General features: G+C 32.5%; 1 protein-coding gene across 4 annotated transcripts in view; it reads right to left on the bottom strand.

Moving 5' to 3' along the window:
* The window catches only part of LOC143196236 (ephrin-A4), an 808,497-nt gene that overhangs the window by 56,482 nt on the left and 733,576 nt on the right, over positions 1–18,439 (bottom strand). The gene's annotated exons all lie outside the window — the stretch shown is intronic.

The following is an 18,439-nucleotide window of genomic DNA, read 5'->3' as shown; positions in this document are numbered from 1 at the left end:
TCAGGGTAGAAACTTTATTTCAATTTTTCCTTATATGGGCTGGGCCTTTACTTGAGCTATCCGTTATAATACTTAATAAAAGTCTACTATATACACACAACTTAACATACTGCACATTCTCATTATAACTCTTAATAAAAATAAATATATAGCTTTTAATATTACAGAGAGACTGCTGTTTTATATTTATATTTTATTTATGCATGCTGATTTTTGCGTGGAATGTGGGCCGATTTTCACAATTCTTTATTTATTCGAAAGGGTGTACTTCCGAGGTGGTCCCATTGGAGCCAAATCAGGATCTATTGCGGGAAGGGGAGAGAAATCGAGGGAAAACCATAAATTTCAAAGGCGTGCAATGTTTTCACACATTTTTTATCTAAAATAATCAGATATTGCTGTATAATGTTATTGCTGAACTGATGTGATGAAAAATCGGAAGTAGTTCAGTGCAAAAGTCAGTTAGTCTGCTTTTTAAGCACTCACCATATCATATGAGACGTCGTAGAAACATTGTAGGCAACTGTTTCTATGGTGTTCGATTACCATCAGGGTAGAAACTTTATTTCAATTTTTCCTTATATGGGCTTGGGTTTTACTTGAGCTATCCGTTGTAATACTTAATAAAAGTCTACTATATACACACAACTTAACATACTGCACATTCTCATTATAACTCTTAATAAAAATAAATATATAGCTTTTAATATTACAGAGAGACTGCTGTTTTATATTTATATTTTATTTATGCATGCTGATTTTTGCGTGGAATGTGGGCCGATTTTCACAATTCTTTATTTATTCGAAAGGGTGTACTTCCGAGGTGGTCCCATTGGAGCCAAATCAGGATCTATTGCGGGAAGGGGAGAGAAATCGAGGGAAAACCATAAATTTCAAAGGCGTGCAATGTTTTCACACATTTTTTATCTAAAATAATCAGATATTGCTGTATAATGTTATTGCTGAACTGATGTGATGAAAAATCGGAAGTAGTTCAGTGCAAAAGTCAGTTAGTCTGCTTTTTAAGCACTCACCATATCATATGAGACGTCGTAGAAACATTGTAGGCAACTGTTTCTATGGTGTTCGATTACCATCAGGGTAGAAACTTTATTTCAATTTTTCCTTATATGGGCTGGGCCTTTACTTGAGCTATCCGTTATAATACTTAATAAAAGTCTACTATATACACACAACTTAACATACTGCACATTCTCATTATAACTCTTAATAAAAATAAATATATAGCTTTTAATATTACAGAGAGACTGCTGTTTTATATTTATATTTTATTTATGCATGCTGATTTTTGCGTGGAATGTGGGCCGATTTTCACAATTCTTTATTTATTCGAAAGGGTGTACTTCCGAGGTGGTCCCATTGGAGCCAAATCAGGATCTATTGCGGGAAGGGGAGAGAAATCGAGGGAAAACCATAAATTTCAAAGGCGTGCAATGTTTTCACACATTTTTTATCTAAAATAATCAGATATTGCTGTATAATGTTATTGCTGAACTGATGTGATGAAAAATCGGAAGTAGTTCAGTGCAAAAGTCAGTTAGTCTGCTTTTTAAGCACTCACCATATCATATGAGACGTCGTAGAAACATTGTAGGCAACTGTTTCTATGGTGTTCGATTACCATCAGGGTAGAAACTTTATTTCAATTTTTCCTTATATGGGCTGGGCCTTTACTTGAGCTATCCGTTATAATACTTAATAAAAGTCTACTATATACACACAACTTAACATACTGCACATTCTCATTATAACTCTTAATAAAAATAAATATATAGCTTTTAATATTACAGAGAGACTGCTGTTTTATATTTATATTTTATTTATGCATGCTGATTTTTGCGTGGAATGTGGGCCGATTTTCACAATTCTTTATTTATTCGAAAGGGTGTACTTCCGAGGTGGTCCCATTGGAGCCAAATCAGGATCTATTGCGGGAAGGGGAGAGAAATCGAGGGAAAACCATAAATTTCAAAGGCGTGCAATGTTTTCACACATTTTTTATCTAAAATAATCAGATATTGCTGTATAATGTTATTGCTGAACTGATGTGATGAAAAATCGGAAGTAGTTCAGTGCAAAAGTCAGTTAGTCTGCTTTTTAAGCACTCACCATATCATATGAGACGTCGTAGAAACATTGTAGGCAACTGTTTCTATGGTGTTCGATTACCATCAGGGTAGAAACTTTATTTCAATTTTTCCTTATATGGGCTTGGGTTTTACTTGAGCTATCCGTTGTAATACTTAATAAAAGTCTACTATATACACACAACTTAACATACTGCACATTCTCATTATAACTCTTAATAAAAATAAATATATAGCTTTTAATATTACAGAGAGACTGCTGTTTTATATTTATATTTTATTTATGCATGCTGATTTTTGCGTGGAATGTGGGCCGATTTTCACAATTCTTTATTTATTCGAAAGGGTGTACTTCCGAGGTGGTTCCATTGGAGCCAAATCAGGATCTATTGCGGGAAGGGGAGAGAAATCGAGGGAAAACCATAAATTTCAAAGGCGTGCAATGTTTTCACACATTTTTTATCTAAAATAATCAGATATTGCTGTATAATGTTATTGCTGAACTGATGTGATGAAAAATCGGAAGTAGTTCAGTGCAAAAGTCAGTTAGTCTGCTTTTTAAGCACTCACCATATCATATGAGACGTCGTAGAAACATTGTAGGCAACTGTTTCTATGGTGTTCGATTACCATCAGGGTAGAAACTTTATTTCAATTTTTCCTTATATGGGCTTGGGTTTTACTTGAGCTATCCGTTGTAATACTTAATAAAAGTCTACTATATACACACAACTTAACATACTGCACATTCTCATTATAACTCTTAATAAAAATAAATATATAGCTTTTAATATTACAGAGAGACTGCTGTTTTATATTTATATTTTATTTATGCATGCTGATTTTTGCGTGGAATGTGGGCCGATTTTCACAATTCTTTATTTATTCGAAAGGGTGTACTTCCGAGGTGGTCCCATTGGAGCCAAATCAGGATCTATTGCGGGAAGGGGAGAGAAATCGAGGGAAAACCATAAATTTCAAAGGCGTGCAATGTTTTCACATATTTTTTTATCTAAAATAATCAAATATTACTGTATATTGTTATTGCTGAACTGATGTGATGAAAAATCGGAAGTAGTTCAGTGCAAAAGTCAGTTAGTCTGCTTTTTAAGCACTCACCATATCATATGAGACGTCGTAGAAACATTGTTGGCAACTGTTTCTATGGTGTTCGATTCCCATCAGGGTAGCAACTTTATTTCAATTTTTCCTTATATGGGCTGGGCTTTTACTTGAGCTATCCGTTGTAATACTTAATAAAAGTCTACTATATACACACAACTTAGCTTAATACCAACATAATTCTATTTATCTATTGACAATATTATTTTAACTACTACCAACTGATCAGTTTGAAGTCGGTGCCGAGCCTAAACAATACAAAAATTATAATATAAATTTATGACATATAAACAAAATTAAATTACGAACAAAACAAATCTAAGTTGTTGCTTGGCTTGGCGAAATAGGCTTAAGTGTTGAGAATGCCCCTTCTTGCGACACTCTAAATTTTCTTTCAAAAATATATCATTCCATCAGTCGACAATGACAAGTTCCGCGATAGCAATTTGCTCATTTTGTATATTAATACCAAATGCCATACCTGGTCAAAAGCTTGTGAGACACCCAGGAATATTACAGGGCAGTATTTTTCTTCGAATACTCCACACTGGAAATTTGATATTTCTATAAGAATTATTTCAAGTGAAGCAAAATTATTAAAAAAATAAATTGATTGAAAACAAGTTATGTAAGAACGTCAGACGAAAAAATAGCATCAGGACATATATTTTTCACAATTATCTTTGAGATAAAGCCTGATGATAGCTCCAATAATTATACCGCAGCATATTGAGATTGTTATGGGTCATGTATATCTTTTGAGAATTGTTTTCACTTAAAATTGGGCAATTCCGATAGTTTACATAAAAGATTGACAAACATTTTTTAAAAATCCTAAAATTGACGAATTTTTCTATAGGTCCAATGTGGAAATGATGTTGTATCAGTAAAATTTCCTTGGTAACTTGAAAATGTAAATGTGATAGATACATTTCTGATCTTTAATCAAGGCCACAATATTTAACTATTAGTAAAAATCAGTGACGGGACTAAATTATTGAGGAACACAACATATATTATGCTCGACATTATCGCTGTTTCCTTTTTTACATTGTTTGATCTAGAAAAACCGAATGGGGCTCCCAAAAACGACATGGAACAACTAACGACTAGAAGAAGCCGTTCGTCCGTTTCTATAAATATCCCGATGGAGTACGGACAAAAAAATTCCGACTGCGTACGTTGATGCGTCCCATTTAACATTTTCTAGTTGGGAATTTTTATTCTACGTCTCCTCTACATTCCCCGAGCACCAGCGGGCCCCCTCCCGTCTCCCGGGCCCCCCATCCAAGCCCGTCACACGCATGCACATGCATCGCGAAGGGCGAGGAGATGGTCTCTGGCCCAACCCCTAGAGAACGAACGACGGCCCCCCAGAAGGTTTTAGAAAGATTAGATTGAAGCACCGAAGCCCTCGAGGGGGGGAGGTGTGTACTCGTTCGAGTTCTCCCCTCTTTTTTTTATAACAACCCACGCCCTTTTTTTCTGCTCTTCGGTTGTTCGCCGTACGGGACGACGAGGCCGATGATGGCAGCTAAATATTGGATTCGTTGCATATGACGATGGAATGACAAGGGATCGACTGAGGGTCATAGATGATGTGCATTCATCGTACTTCAGAGAGGACGTAGAAAATCAAGTGTTCCTCTGACGTTAGATCGTCTAACAGATTGGACAGTTGAAATACAGCATCAGTGAAATTAATGAAAGATGAATGAAGTTTACAGGCGTGTAGGGGTGAGATCGGCTCATCGAGCTTTGAGAGATAAGTCCAAGTCACTGCATCTTCATACAACATCAATCTATATTCATATGCTCTTTTAATATTGACACTGTTGAAATATGCTAATATAAAACGCCATTTTATTAAATCAAATACAAGTTTATAGAACAAGACTCAAAAAATATTATAATGACTGGAAATCTAAAAAATATAGGCTGTATCAAAAATCTTCGAGAAATTGTCTTCGTAAAAAGTATCTCATTCTTCTGGAAATTGTGTATTAAATGGTATAGCTGTGAAATAAAAATTGCTTCGTCTTTGAAGAATTGAAACCAACTATTTATAATTAATACAAGATGAATTAATCAATTATTGCAGCTTATTATTATTATTGATTAAGCCAACATCATGTTAGACAAAAAGCAAAGCACATTAGAACCAAAATAAAACAATTATACTGGTTAGTCAGAAGAGGTTGATTTATCAGACAATCATAAAGCTAATTTGGATCTACGGGGTGGAAATATGGGGTTGCTCAAAACATTAAAATCAACTAACAATTCTTCGATGAATTACCAATGCCTATCGCTACGTAACCAACGAGCAACTGCACGAGGACCTGGAAAACAAAGGGATTTGCGAAGTCATCCAAGATTTCGCCTTAAAACACGAAAGAAGATTACTAAATCATACTAACGTGGAAGCAATACAACTACTGGACAACGCGCAGGATATCAGAAGATTGAAGCGAACCAAACCATAAGAAAATAAATCAGCCCATATTGAATTTCCATATCCAGAAATTCAGTTATGGGGATGTTATGCAGTGATAATACATAAAGTATAAATTTTTTAGAATAAAATGTTAAGGTGCCGCAGACGCGCCGGTATATTATAGTGATGTTTACGTCATTCACGAAATCAAGAAACTCGCAAAGAGACTTGAAGAAGTACTCGATTTTTATGTTAATACCGACATTAACAACTCTCTCTAGATAATAATCGAGGAGGACACAGACTCAAAAGAATAAAATCATTTTATCTTAGAGTACAGTGAAGTGTACTTAATAGATAAAAACACTAATGTTAATACATGAATATTATTACCGTAAAGACTAAGTAAGGACGGATGGATTAACCTGGATCGAGATTTCAAGATCTTGTAAAAACTTGTAGGTTAGATAGAAGAAGAATTGTAGAAAATTGTCGTAGATTTATTTGGACTTAATCTATTTACCATATTCATCTGATAGTACCCGAGGTACTTGAACATTCGCAAGTAAAGGATTTTGAACAATTTTCCAAGACGTGCCTTTCCAGTATATTTTAAAAATCTCAAAATTAATTCACAAATCATAACGTAATGGCGTAAATAAATTAATATCCATGGACTGTGGTACGCTATGTTCATCTGCTGAATGCTTAGGAAAATATTATTTGAATTTATGTAAATATGGAGTTTAATTGAGACAACAAATCAACTAGAAATGGAGCACTGCCAAAACAAAGGTCTTAGATTAATTATCAATGCTTATCGCTACGTAACCAACGAAAAATTGCGCGACGACCTCGAAATCAAATGAATTTACGAAGTTAACTAAGATTTCACCGTAAAATATCCAAAAAGGTTGCAGCAAAGCCACACCAATCTGGAGGCAATACAACTAATAAACAACCATCAGGAAATTGATTGATTGAACCGAACAAAACCACATGATCTGGTGTAGTATATAGCTGTTACTTTTAACTTACATACTGATAAAATTGAACAAAGAACAGCTAGCTAAAGATGGAACACAGATTGGCAGTCAGAATTATATTTTTCAGCAAGAAAATGCTGTTATTCATACGGTAAAACCGCTTAAAGACTCAGAACACTATATTCAAGTTTTTTAACGAATCGTAGAAAACGTAAAAGCTAAAAAATGTATTTTTATTAAATATAATAATGTATATATAGTTATAATTAAACTATTCGAGACCCTTTGAACGTGCCTATAAAAAATTACAAAATTATATATTGAGAAAACCGTAGTAAATATTAATAGGCGCTCATATCATTTCCTAGTCTCAAATCAAGATCAAATATCTCAAATAAATCCGCTCTCGGTTACAAATCATTCGGGTACGTGCTAGTTAATTGTCTTATTGTTAATTTATGACTAACATAGCCGACTATCGAGGTATTAGATGTATCACGCGTTTTACTTTGACCTCTATCGAAGAAAAATACCATTCAGGTCACTTTAGAAAGTGTCTATTATGAGGTACCGCTCGTACCTCGATGGTGAAATATGCACTCTGTGATTTGTACCGACTGTCTATCAAAAACCTTTTAAAACCGTCACAAATCAGTTTCAGTATGAATATGATTGATGATCGTTTTTCTTTAATAATTATATTGATGTTTGATCGTAAACACTTTTTTTTCTAATGATCCAAAGACCCAGAAGAATCAAGAGGAAGAACAACAAGAGATAGTTCTTATCTCGGTTGTTCTCAATTGAGCTGAACGGTTTGATATAATTTATCTTTTTTTTCGTAAATATAGTGACAAGGTTGACTAGTTGGTTATATTATCGTTTTTTTATTGTAAATTAAATTAAAACTTAACAGTTATTAATGTCAAATATCAAGGGATGATCTTTGATACAAGATTAAGATTGGTACCTCACAAAATTTAAGAACGGTGAACTAATTAATTGTCAGTAATTCATTTTAATGTTCGATGTGATTATTAGGTGATTGCATGTATTCTGATCAATGATATATATTGGCGAAAATGTGACTCAAACTAAATTAACCGTTGAATTAATTGGAATGGTTTTGATATTTATCTATATAAAATGAGAGTCAATTCATTAATTATTTCAACCTATTTATATATAATCTACCATGGATACATCTGTTTATCAACCCGATGAAGATCTAAATCTAATTTCTCCTTTGGAATTTGCCACTGAAACTGATAACCTCAATCCTAAAAAGGCACGTGGTATAGATGACATTTCACCTGGATTATTGAAAGAAATGCCACGAAAAGCAATCATCCGGAATGATTTAAGGTGGCAGAAATAATTATGCTCAAAAAACCTGACAAACTTGCAGAACAAGTGGAATCTTACAGGCACATTTCGCTACTACCTGCAATATCAAAGCTATTTGAGAAACTAATATTTAAACATGTTAAAAAGTTTGTAATAAAACCAGATTTCCAGTTTGGTTTTTGAAATCACCATTCAACAATCGATCAAGTGCACAGAGTAACTTAGGCTATTGAAAAAGCGTTTGAGGAAAAGGAATTCTACCCTGCAATATTCCTGGATGTCTCACAAGCTGTTGATCGGGTTTGGCATTTGGATTAACCTGTAAGATGAGAAAATTGTTACCGTGTAACTATTATCAATTGCTGGAGTCATATCTTTTCGGAAGAAAATTTAGAGTATCGCACGAAATGGCGTTCTCGACATTTAAAACTATTTCGGCTGGAGTTCTATAAGGTAGCGTCTTAGGACCGTTCCTACATCTGCTTTACACTGCTGATATTCCAACAACAAAAGAAACACTACTTGGAACCTTTGCTGATGACACAATTATTATGGTAAACGACATATCTCTGCCTCGGGCAATAGAAAAAGTACAAGTGGCAGTGATCAAAATCTACAAATGGACGAAAGATTGAAAAATTCAACTTAATAGCTCCAAATCTGTCCACGTTAATTTTGCATTGCGGCGAAATAATAAAAACTTAATTATATCACTCAATAGATGCCCGATTCCTCAAGCAGAATCAGCTATATAAACTTATATAAAGTTTATCTATACCTTTAGTGTAAACTACAGCTATAAGTTATTAATATAAGTATATTAATTCAAGTACAAATGAAAAGTAGTAATAAATTAATGTATAATTAAGATTGTACTAAGCATATCTAATAAAGATGATCAAAATCATTTTATAAATATTTTTGAATGTTTGAAGAAATTTGATAGAAAAGCGTATCAATTATTATTATTTACTGATGCCATCATAAACTAAGCAGCAATAAAAAGAAACAGAAATATAATAAAGTGTCTACTGCACGTACTATATTCACCAGGTATGTTTTTTTTACGTAAAAATGTATTACCGTTAAAAAAGTATCGTATTTTCGATTTTTATATCATATGTACCCAACTTGTCATTAAATAGCTTTTAAATAGTTTGTATGCCAAAAAGACTTTTCTTGTTGAGAAATTATTTTAATAATAAAACAGCAAATAAAACTTTAAATGAATAATCTGTAATGCCTTCATAATGCTGAGGTAGAAGCCAGGGGCTAATCTAATCTAAGGGGCTCAAGCCACCAGAAATATCCAAAATCATCCTGTGATAAAGTTGTTTTAGCGTTGGAGCACCCCCTGTTCCAGATATGTTAGTGAAGTCAGCCCCCCCCCCTGTCTAAAACTAAAATGCCGAATCTAAAGTTATTTTACAGTCAATTTACTTGGTGCGAGCCTTCTCCATACACTGTTCTATCTTTAAATTCTTTCTGTTCTATTATATATTCTGTTTAAAGTTCTATGTTTAAATTATACTATAGAAAATTGGGTAAAGAAGGCTCACACCAAAATTCACTTTGAAAATATGAAAGAAATCGTTCTTCAAATTTCTAAGTAAATTCGTTTTTCGCCAGATTTAAACATACATATTTATATTTTTTACACTTTTTAAATTATAAACATGCATTCTAAGGTATTCGAACAGTTGTTTTACTAATAATGGTGACATCAGATAATGTGAAGCACGACCTCGGCCAGTTCTAATTACATATTAAAAACTGTCTTCTCGGTATTGCAGGAGATGTTTATCACATATGATAACGAATAACCATCCAGTAATTTATAGAAAATGTCTTCGGTGGCATTCAACTTGCCGTGTTTTAATTGGAATCTATAACCGGTAGAAAAGAAACTGCTTTACTGAAAGAGTATTTTTCAGACGACGTATATAAAAAGATACCAATATTAATCATATAAAAACAATGTCCTGTTCTAGTGGTAATGGAAATTCCATCAATATTTTCTTGTGACTCAGATATCACAAAAATGTTAATGTATGGTCATCCAGTGAATCAGCCATTGTTCTTTTATCTATAAATATATTCGTGACTTGATAGCTATTAATTTGTCAGTTTTATCAATTTTTTTTTGAGACCAGTAAGTTCAGTTCTGTTGTCGATAGTTTAAGTATTTTAGCTGGTGATATGCGAACAAAACAATGATAGAACAATTACGTTTGAGTGGATTTAAGGTAATTGTTGAGAGTCGATACGGTTTTATCTGTAAATATCTTCATTATTAATTTGCTAACAGCCATTCATTAATTTTACAACTGTTAAATAACAATCAAAATTGTTCAATTTTAATTAAATCCTACCGATACGATATCGGAATATCATTATAAGCTCTGATTGGTTATTTTGAAATGAGCAAATCAAACGTTCAAAGAACTTAATACAATTTTTTTAACCCATAACGTAGATATCATTCTTCTTTGTTTTGGGAATCGTTTATGACTATATCATCTTAGTTATATATACCTCGATTCCTAAGAATCTAGTTTGTATAGTTTTTATATAACAATGAATATTTATATTATCCCTATTGGTCCATAAGATACTAGCAAGGCTACAAGAATGGAGAAAGTTAGTATCAAATTAAGATATAGTTATACAAACTAAATTGATAGGGGTAGCTAAAAAGAAAAGATAAAATCATGGAACAAAATCAAATCAAGCAAATACAGAATAAAAGAGGAATAACTTTAAAGTGACAATTCTATTAATGGAAATAAAATAAAATATTTTAGTGAGTATGCAATATGCTCCATGAATCCTAAACCAACTTACATTTTTAATGATTATTAACGTGTTCTTACAACTTCGACAAAGGAGGTTCTATGTTGGGATGTATATATATTTCTAATGTACGTTCGCCGATTTCTTCGTCAATTGTCGGCCGATTTTCAAAATTCTTTTTTTATTCGAAAGAGTGCACTTCCGAGGTAGTCCCATTGGAACCAAATTAGGATCTGTTGGGAAGAAGGGAGGGGATAATAATATAATTTTGTGACAAATACAAAAAATTAATATAACTGTTTCGGTTCGGCATCGATTTCAAAGTAGTCAGTTGGTAGTAGTTAAAATAATATGGTAAATAGGTAATAGAGGTTTAGGTAGGTATTAAGCTAAATTGTGTGTATATAGTAGAATATAAAATACGTGCAGTAGAGATGTTAAATAAAGTTTTTGATTATTTTTATTTAGTTATTACAACGATTATTATGTACATATTTTATTTTAAGATGATTTTTTGTTTTAAAAATCCAAGTTTGATTATTTTAAAATTTTTAGTGAGTTCCTTATTTATTTTTTGAAGTCGGTTCAATTTTTTTTTTGTTAAAAATATATTTGATCCATATTAAGTAACAAATTGGTTAAAAACTAATTAGGTTGCTTATAGTGTTATTAACTATTACTATAGAGGTTTCCTTTCTAGGCAGTGGACAATGATTTGTATTAAACAATTGCATTCCAATTTTTAAATGTTCCGGTATATTTAATTTTTCTTCTTTCTAACAATATCATTAATTTAAATTCAATTTTTTGAAAGCTTATGGTAACGTTGTTCTTATCGCAGCTTGAGTTTGATTTAAATAGTGTAAGTGCAAAAAATTATGTTTTACAAGCGCTTGTTATTAAAGTGTTTTGTGCGTTTTAAAAATTATTATTAAAAATTGAAACTTCAAGAAATATCTAGCTCGTTGAGAATTGATTTACAGTGAGGTATAGAGTTCCACCTCAGTGTAAATCAATTTTTGGGAGTGATAAATAGGAAACAAAATTGATTTCCGTAGAAGCTGGAATTCAAAAACATGGAGAATTGTTCTTTGGTGTGTGAACTGTTACTTTAATGATAAAAGAGGACCACACGTCGTATTCTCCAGGCGTTGATCCGTCTGATCATTTGTTTCTATTAATAGTACATAGCCTATTGGGAAGGCGAACTCTGCACTTTTCTAAAAAATTGATTCATTCATGGATTGACATAGAAAGACATAGGTGAACAAAGTTAGGAATGAATTTGTTCGGGCTTAGGATGTACAATTTATCAAATGAAATGATATAACAGGATAACTCGGGAATGGGGAATGGGACGAAATAACATATTATTGATGCTGTAATACTGATGCTGCTTTTATGAACTTTAATTACAGTTTTTTGGACTTAGTAGGTTTGAGGAATCGAGACTTTTGAATCATATATTGTAGAAAATGGAGATTTAAATGAAGCCCGAGGTATGTAACTCTTTGTAGTCATGGGATGGGAACTTTTTCAATAAGTAACTTCGTTTCAGTAAGTCAGTAACAGTGGAAAAGAATCGCATGGGTATTTTTGTGAAGCAATTTGCGAAGGAGAATATTTTAGTTCCATTTTTAACCGACTTCGAAAAAGGAGGAGGTTCTATTTTCGGCTGTATATTTTTTGAATGTATATTCGCCGATTTCTCCGCCAATTATGGACCGATTTTCCAAATTATCTTTTTATTCGAAAGAGTGCACTTCCGAGGTGGATCCATTGGAACCAAATCAGGATCTGCAGGGGGAAGGATGGGAAGTCGAAGGAAATGCTCAAATTTCAAAAGCACGTACAAAGTTTTCACATATTTTTTAATCTAAAATAATCAGATATTTGCTTAATGTTATAAATAAACGAGTTTACGAATTAATTCGAACTAATAGTAATTAATTTCTGTTTGTCAACGTTATTAATTTATAATTGATTGTTTGTTTATGTTGTTTTTTCAGTGAGTCACTAAGAAAAAACGAGGTTAAATATTACCGTACCGCATTTTATTTGAATATTTTATAGTTTTATAGTAGTTGAATGAATATATCTGGTATAAACCCACGCGAGTTATGCAAAGTACGACGAAATCATAAGCATATAATAATAACAATGATGCAAATGTTACGATTCATCAGCGAGAGGTTAGATCGCGGTTGTACGTACGCCTCGTTTACTGTTTCTCGACACTTCGCTCATGTATCACGACATCCAGTCCCACCTGACTGTTGCATATTCTATCTACACCCACCGTTCCCCACGGTGGGGATCGTTTACCGCCCCGGAGACGGCAGCCGAAGACAGACGTCGCCAAATCCGCGCGCACTCCTCAACCGTCAACGAAAAAAAAACAAAGAACGCCCGGATTTGCATACGCGGACTATGTGAATTGTGAATGGCACGAGCCGAACCCAAAATGCTTGGCACTTGGCGGGTAACATTTGCATAAGCGCGTCATTCCCAGGCCTACCCATGGGAAAATCACCGAAAAAACACCAATATTTCGTTAGTTGGCCTCATGAAAGCTGGAATCCTATTACTTGATTTTGAGCAGAAATATAATTGCAACAAAAATTAACTATCACTACATAGTATAAAACAAAGTCGCCTTTTCTGTCCCTATATCCCTATGTGCGCTTAAATCTTTAAAACTACGCAACGGATTTTGATGCGGTTTTTTCAGTAGATAGAGTGATTCAAGAGGAAGGTTTATATGTATAATATATGCATAATATACTAAGGCAACATTGCTAATTTTAGAGGTTTCTAACGTGATGTCGTAAATTAACCTATTTTTTTAGGCTTATTTAGCAATTAGCAAAAACGCTGCCTAACCCTACGAGTTATATCAAATTAATGTACTACAGTATTGTACACCATAAAAAGGTCTACAAAAAAGTCCGCGATGGTATATGTTTATCTTTTAGGGATAACCCACATTAAGCATTTTTATTGTTTACTTTTTACGTGAGAAAATGGCTTATTTACGAAGCTATTTTAAGCAATACGGCATTAATCCTTATCGAATTAAGTACCTTAAATACAGTGTGCAATTAATATAGATCAATATGGTTCCTTACAGCATGTAAATTAAACAAATATTTTCGGAGATATTACAAATTTAAAATTTGCGTTTAAAAATGTGTAATGTAATAAAAATTGTATGAATTTAGATATTCCAAAGATAGCAGGAAATCTTCATAGTAAGTATAGGGGAAGAGGAATTGTTTTACTCCAAATTTAATGCGTGCAGGCCAAGGGCAGTAATGAATGAACCAAAAATACTGGATCGATTTTAATCATGTTTTCATTGAGTGACATAGGCATATATATTTTATGCCCGTGCAAAGTCGGAGCGGGCCGCTATGTTTTTATATACAACGTTCATATTTTTTCTGTAGTGTATTTAATTTAGTATCAGCATTGCACCCGTGCGAAGCCGGGGCGGGTCGTTAGTTAACTATAAAAATTAACAAAATTAACTCTATTTGCCTCATCATTTTTTATGAAATGATCGAGCTTCTGGTGTAGCTAGGTTAAATAATTCGCAATTCTTGTTGTGACTTTGAACTAAAGCATCCATGGGGGTCATTACTGACTTATTGAGACATACTGACAATGTCCCTCAGTACAATCACTTACAATCTTTGGGTAGTTAGAAAGCTTTATGTTAAAAATGATTATTTCGTTAGTTGGCCTCATCAAAGCTGAATCCTATTATATGATTTTGAGCACACAATTTAATTCCAATTAAAATGAACTATTTTATTTGTATCGAATGATTGAGCTTCATCAAAGTTTTCTTTACTTTGCTTCTGTTTTAATTAGGCCAAGTAATTCGCAATTCTTGTTGTGACTGAACTAAAACATCAATGGAGTCATCATCATTACGGTCAATACATACTCAGTATAATTAGTTGCAAATTGTGGGTAGTTAGAAAGCTTTAAAAGACAATGATTATTTAATAAAAATTGCTCTAACATATTTTTAATTTTTCTTTCTCTAATTTTGTTTCGTTCTAGGAACTTGTAAAATGAAAAAGATTTGGCGGGTATAAAAAACTGCTGATTGCGAAATAATGTAAATAATTACCCACTGAAAATAGTGTAGATCATGTGTCGCACCAATTTATAAATGTTATATTAATTTACAGGACAAATTCAAATGCACATCATTAATAAGTCTTCTTGCGCTCTTCAGAAGGAAATTTACACCTGCTGCAACTAATTTTTAGTAATAGACCATTGTAGACATGACAGACAAGTTTAGAGCGTTAATTATTAAAAGAAATATTTTTTTACTACAATTTTTTCTACAAATACCAATGTTTATGTTGTCATATATCGATGATGAATCTCTTTGGTTTATTTGATGTACTTTTTATCCAAAGAATTGTTGTTACAATCTAAAAAAATTCCTATATGTACAAATATGTTATTCACCCTATATTGATTGTTTTATTTGGCCTGGAAAATAATATCATGAATATTTAAGAATCTGTTGTTGACGTATTGGAAATATAAATTAGAGTTTGAAATGTACCAGGTGTACCAGAAAATCATTACCGCTTTTTTAGTATTGGCCATTTCATTCTATATATCTTGTCCATTTTTTTCATTAAAAAAGTGTTTTAATAGAGCCCTTTTCTAACTTCTTCGAAATTGGCGAAGTGCTGCTCTGCAATAGTGTATCGCATTTAAGCGAAAAGTTGATAGTTGGAGGTACGAAGAGTAAGGCGAGTGCGATAATATGCCCTCTGCAATAGCGTGTGGCATTTAAGCGAAAAGTTGATAGTTGGAGGTACGAAGAGTAAGGCGAGTGCGATAATATGCCCATCCAGTGCTTCCAACCATTCCTTAACCGCTAATAATTTCTTGAGTCACATTTAACAGTTTTGCCAATTGTTTTTGTGTTTGGCTTGGGTCTTCATTCAATAACTCTAGCAGTTTCGCATCTTCAAATTTTTCTTTCTACCATAACATTCGTTTCGCACATCAAAAGTCACCGCTTAACAACCCTTCACATATTTTTACGGTTAGAGTATCTGATAGAATAGAATTCGGAAAAATAAATATTAGAAATACCGATACCGAATTTTCGGTACACCTGGTATATAGAAACTAAAATTATACCAACACCATATCTGCGTCAGGCCCAGAACATTCATGAAAGTAATAATTTTGAAGTTATAAGTTAGATGAATATGACACAAGAGAATAAACTATGGTGGCGATATCAAGATATTTAAGGAAATTGCTCAAAGTATAGTACAGTAAGTATAGGAATATATATATATATATATATATATATATATATATATATATATATATATATATATATATATATATATATATCACTACATAGTATAAAACAAAGTCGCCTTTTCTGTCCCTATATCCCTATATGCGCTTAAATCTTTAAAACTACGCAACGGATTTTGATGCGGTTTTTTTTCAATAGATAGAGTGATTCAAGAGGAAGGTTTATATGTATAATACATAATATACTAAGGCAACATTGCTAATTTTAGAGGTTTCTAACGTGATGTCGTAAATTAACCTATTTTTTTTGGCTTATTTAGCAATTAGCAAAAACGCTGCCTAACCCTACGAGTTAGATCAAATTAATGTACTACAGTATTGTACACCATAAAAAGGTCTACAAAAAAGTCCGCGATGGTATATGTTTATCTTTTAGGGATAACCCACATTAACCATTTTTATTGTTTACTTTTTACGTGAGAAAATGGCTTACTTACGAAGCTATTTTAAGCAATACGGCATTAATCCTTACCGAATTAAGTACCTTAAATACAATGTGCAATTAATATAGATCAATATGGTTCCTTACAGCATGTAAATTAAACAAATATTTTCGGAGATATTACAAATTTAAAATTTGCGTTTAAAAATGTGTAATGTAATAAAAATTGTGTGAATTTAGATATTCCAAAGATAGCAGGAAATCTTCATAGTAAGTATAGGGGAAGAGGAATTGTTTTACTCCAAATTTAATGCGTGCAGGCCAAGGGCAGTAATGAATGAACCAAAAATACTGGATCGATTTTAATCATGTTTTCATTGAGTGACATAGGCATATATATTTTATGCCCGTGCAAAATCGGAGCGGGCCGCTATGTTTTTATATACAACGTTCATATTTTTTCTGTAGTGTATTTAATTTAGTATCAGCATTGCACCCGTGCGAAGCCGGGGCGGGTCGCTAGTATATATATAATATAATTTTGTTATTAAGCATCTTTACGCTCTTCAGAAGGAAATTTACACCTGCTGCAACTAATTTTTAGTAATAGACCATTGTAGACATGACAGACAAGTTTAGAGCGTTAATTATTAAAAGAAATATTTTTTTACTACAATTTTTTGTACAAATACCAATGTTTATGTTGTCATATATCGATGATGAATCTCTTTGGTTTATTTGATGTACTTTTTATCCAAAGAATTGTCTAAAAAAATTGTCTTGTTTTATCTAAAAAAATTCCTAGATGTACAAATATTTTATTCACCCTATATTGATATATATATATATATATATATATATATATATATATATATATATATATATATATATATATATATATATATATATATATATATATATATATATATATATATAATGTAATTTTGTTATTAAGCTTCTTTATAGCAGTTCTAAAATATCTGTGTGAAAGACCGAGAGGTTGAAACGGCCATAAAACAATCCGAATGGCCTTTGAAATCCCGCTATTTACAAATTAACAGATCATATATTACGATAGTTTAATTTTAGAAAGGACCACAAGCGAGTCTCGTTTTATAACCGGCAATTTTAAAAGTCCAATAAAAAAATAATTGAAAATTTGAGCTGTGCAGCGCTCCGCATCTTTCCTGTTCTTTCTTTTGGCCGGGATATTTTTCTTGCTCCTTATTTGAACGTTATCGTTCGGACGATTATAATAAGGATGTAAGGAATAAAATGGAAAATTATAAATTTATCTCGGGACTTACGTTATCGAGAAAATCTTAATGTTGTTGAAGGATCTTAGAAATTATTGCGAAGAGCAAATGCAGATGTTTTGTATTTTCGTATGCTTGAAATGAAATTTTCTTCAAGTAACAATTTTATTTTTCCGAATCTATCATATCATATTTTAAACAAAATACGAGCTTACTTCTTCAGATTGGCACTTCATCAAATTTTACACCTAAAACAATCAAGGGTATGAAACCTTTCTTCCAAAATCAAGGAATGTTGCGATTTTTTTTTCGTTTAAAATACATTGAATACCATAATTTAACTCCTAAAGAAATCCATGTGAAATTGACAAAAGTTTATGTGAGCTGTACTGCTTTAAGTCATTGAAACCTATTAATTTAAGGAAAAAAAAGGAGAACAATTACAAACGAATATTACTCAATCTGAATGTCAAAATTCGCGGGAAGAGGCTAGACTTAAAGAAGAAAAAAATAATTTTTCACCAAGAGAACAAGATTATAACACGTAGGGTAAATTAAGGGTGAAAAAATGAGGGATTGATGATACGATTTGCCCAGCTATCCTCCCTTTCTCTACTGATTTAGCATCCTCAGGAGCC

This window comes from Rhynchophorus ferrugineus, unplaced genomic scaffold, assembly GCF_030347505.1.
Source record: "Rhynchophorus ferrugineus isolate W39M unplaced genomic scaffold, kcgeb_rfMv2 rfM4, whole genome shotgun sequence".
In the NCBI taxonomy this organism is placed as follows: Eukaryota; Metazoa; Arthropoda; class Insecta; order Coleoptera; family Curculionidae; genus Rhynchophorus; species Rhynchophorus ferrugineus.
This window is presented reverse-complemented; position numbering and strand designations above follow the sequence as displayed.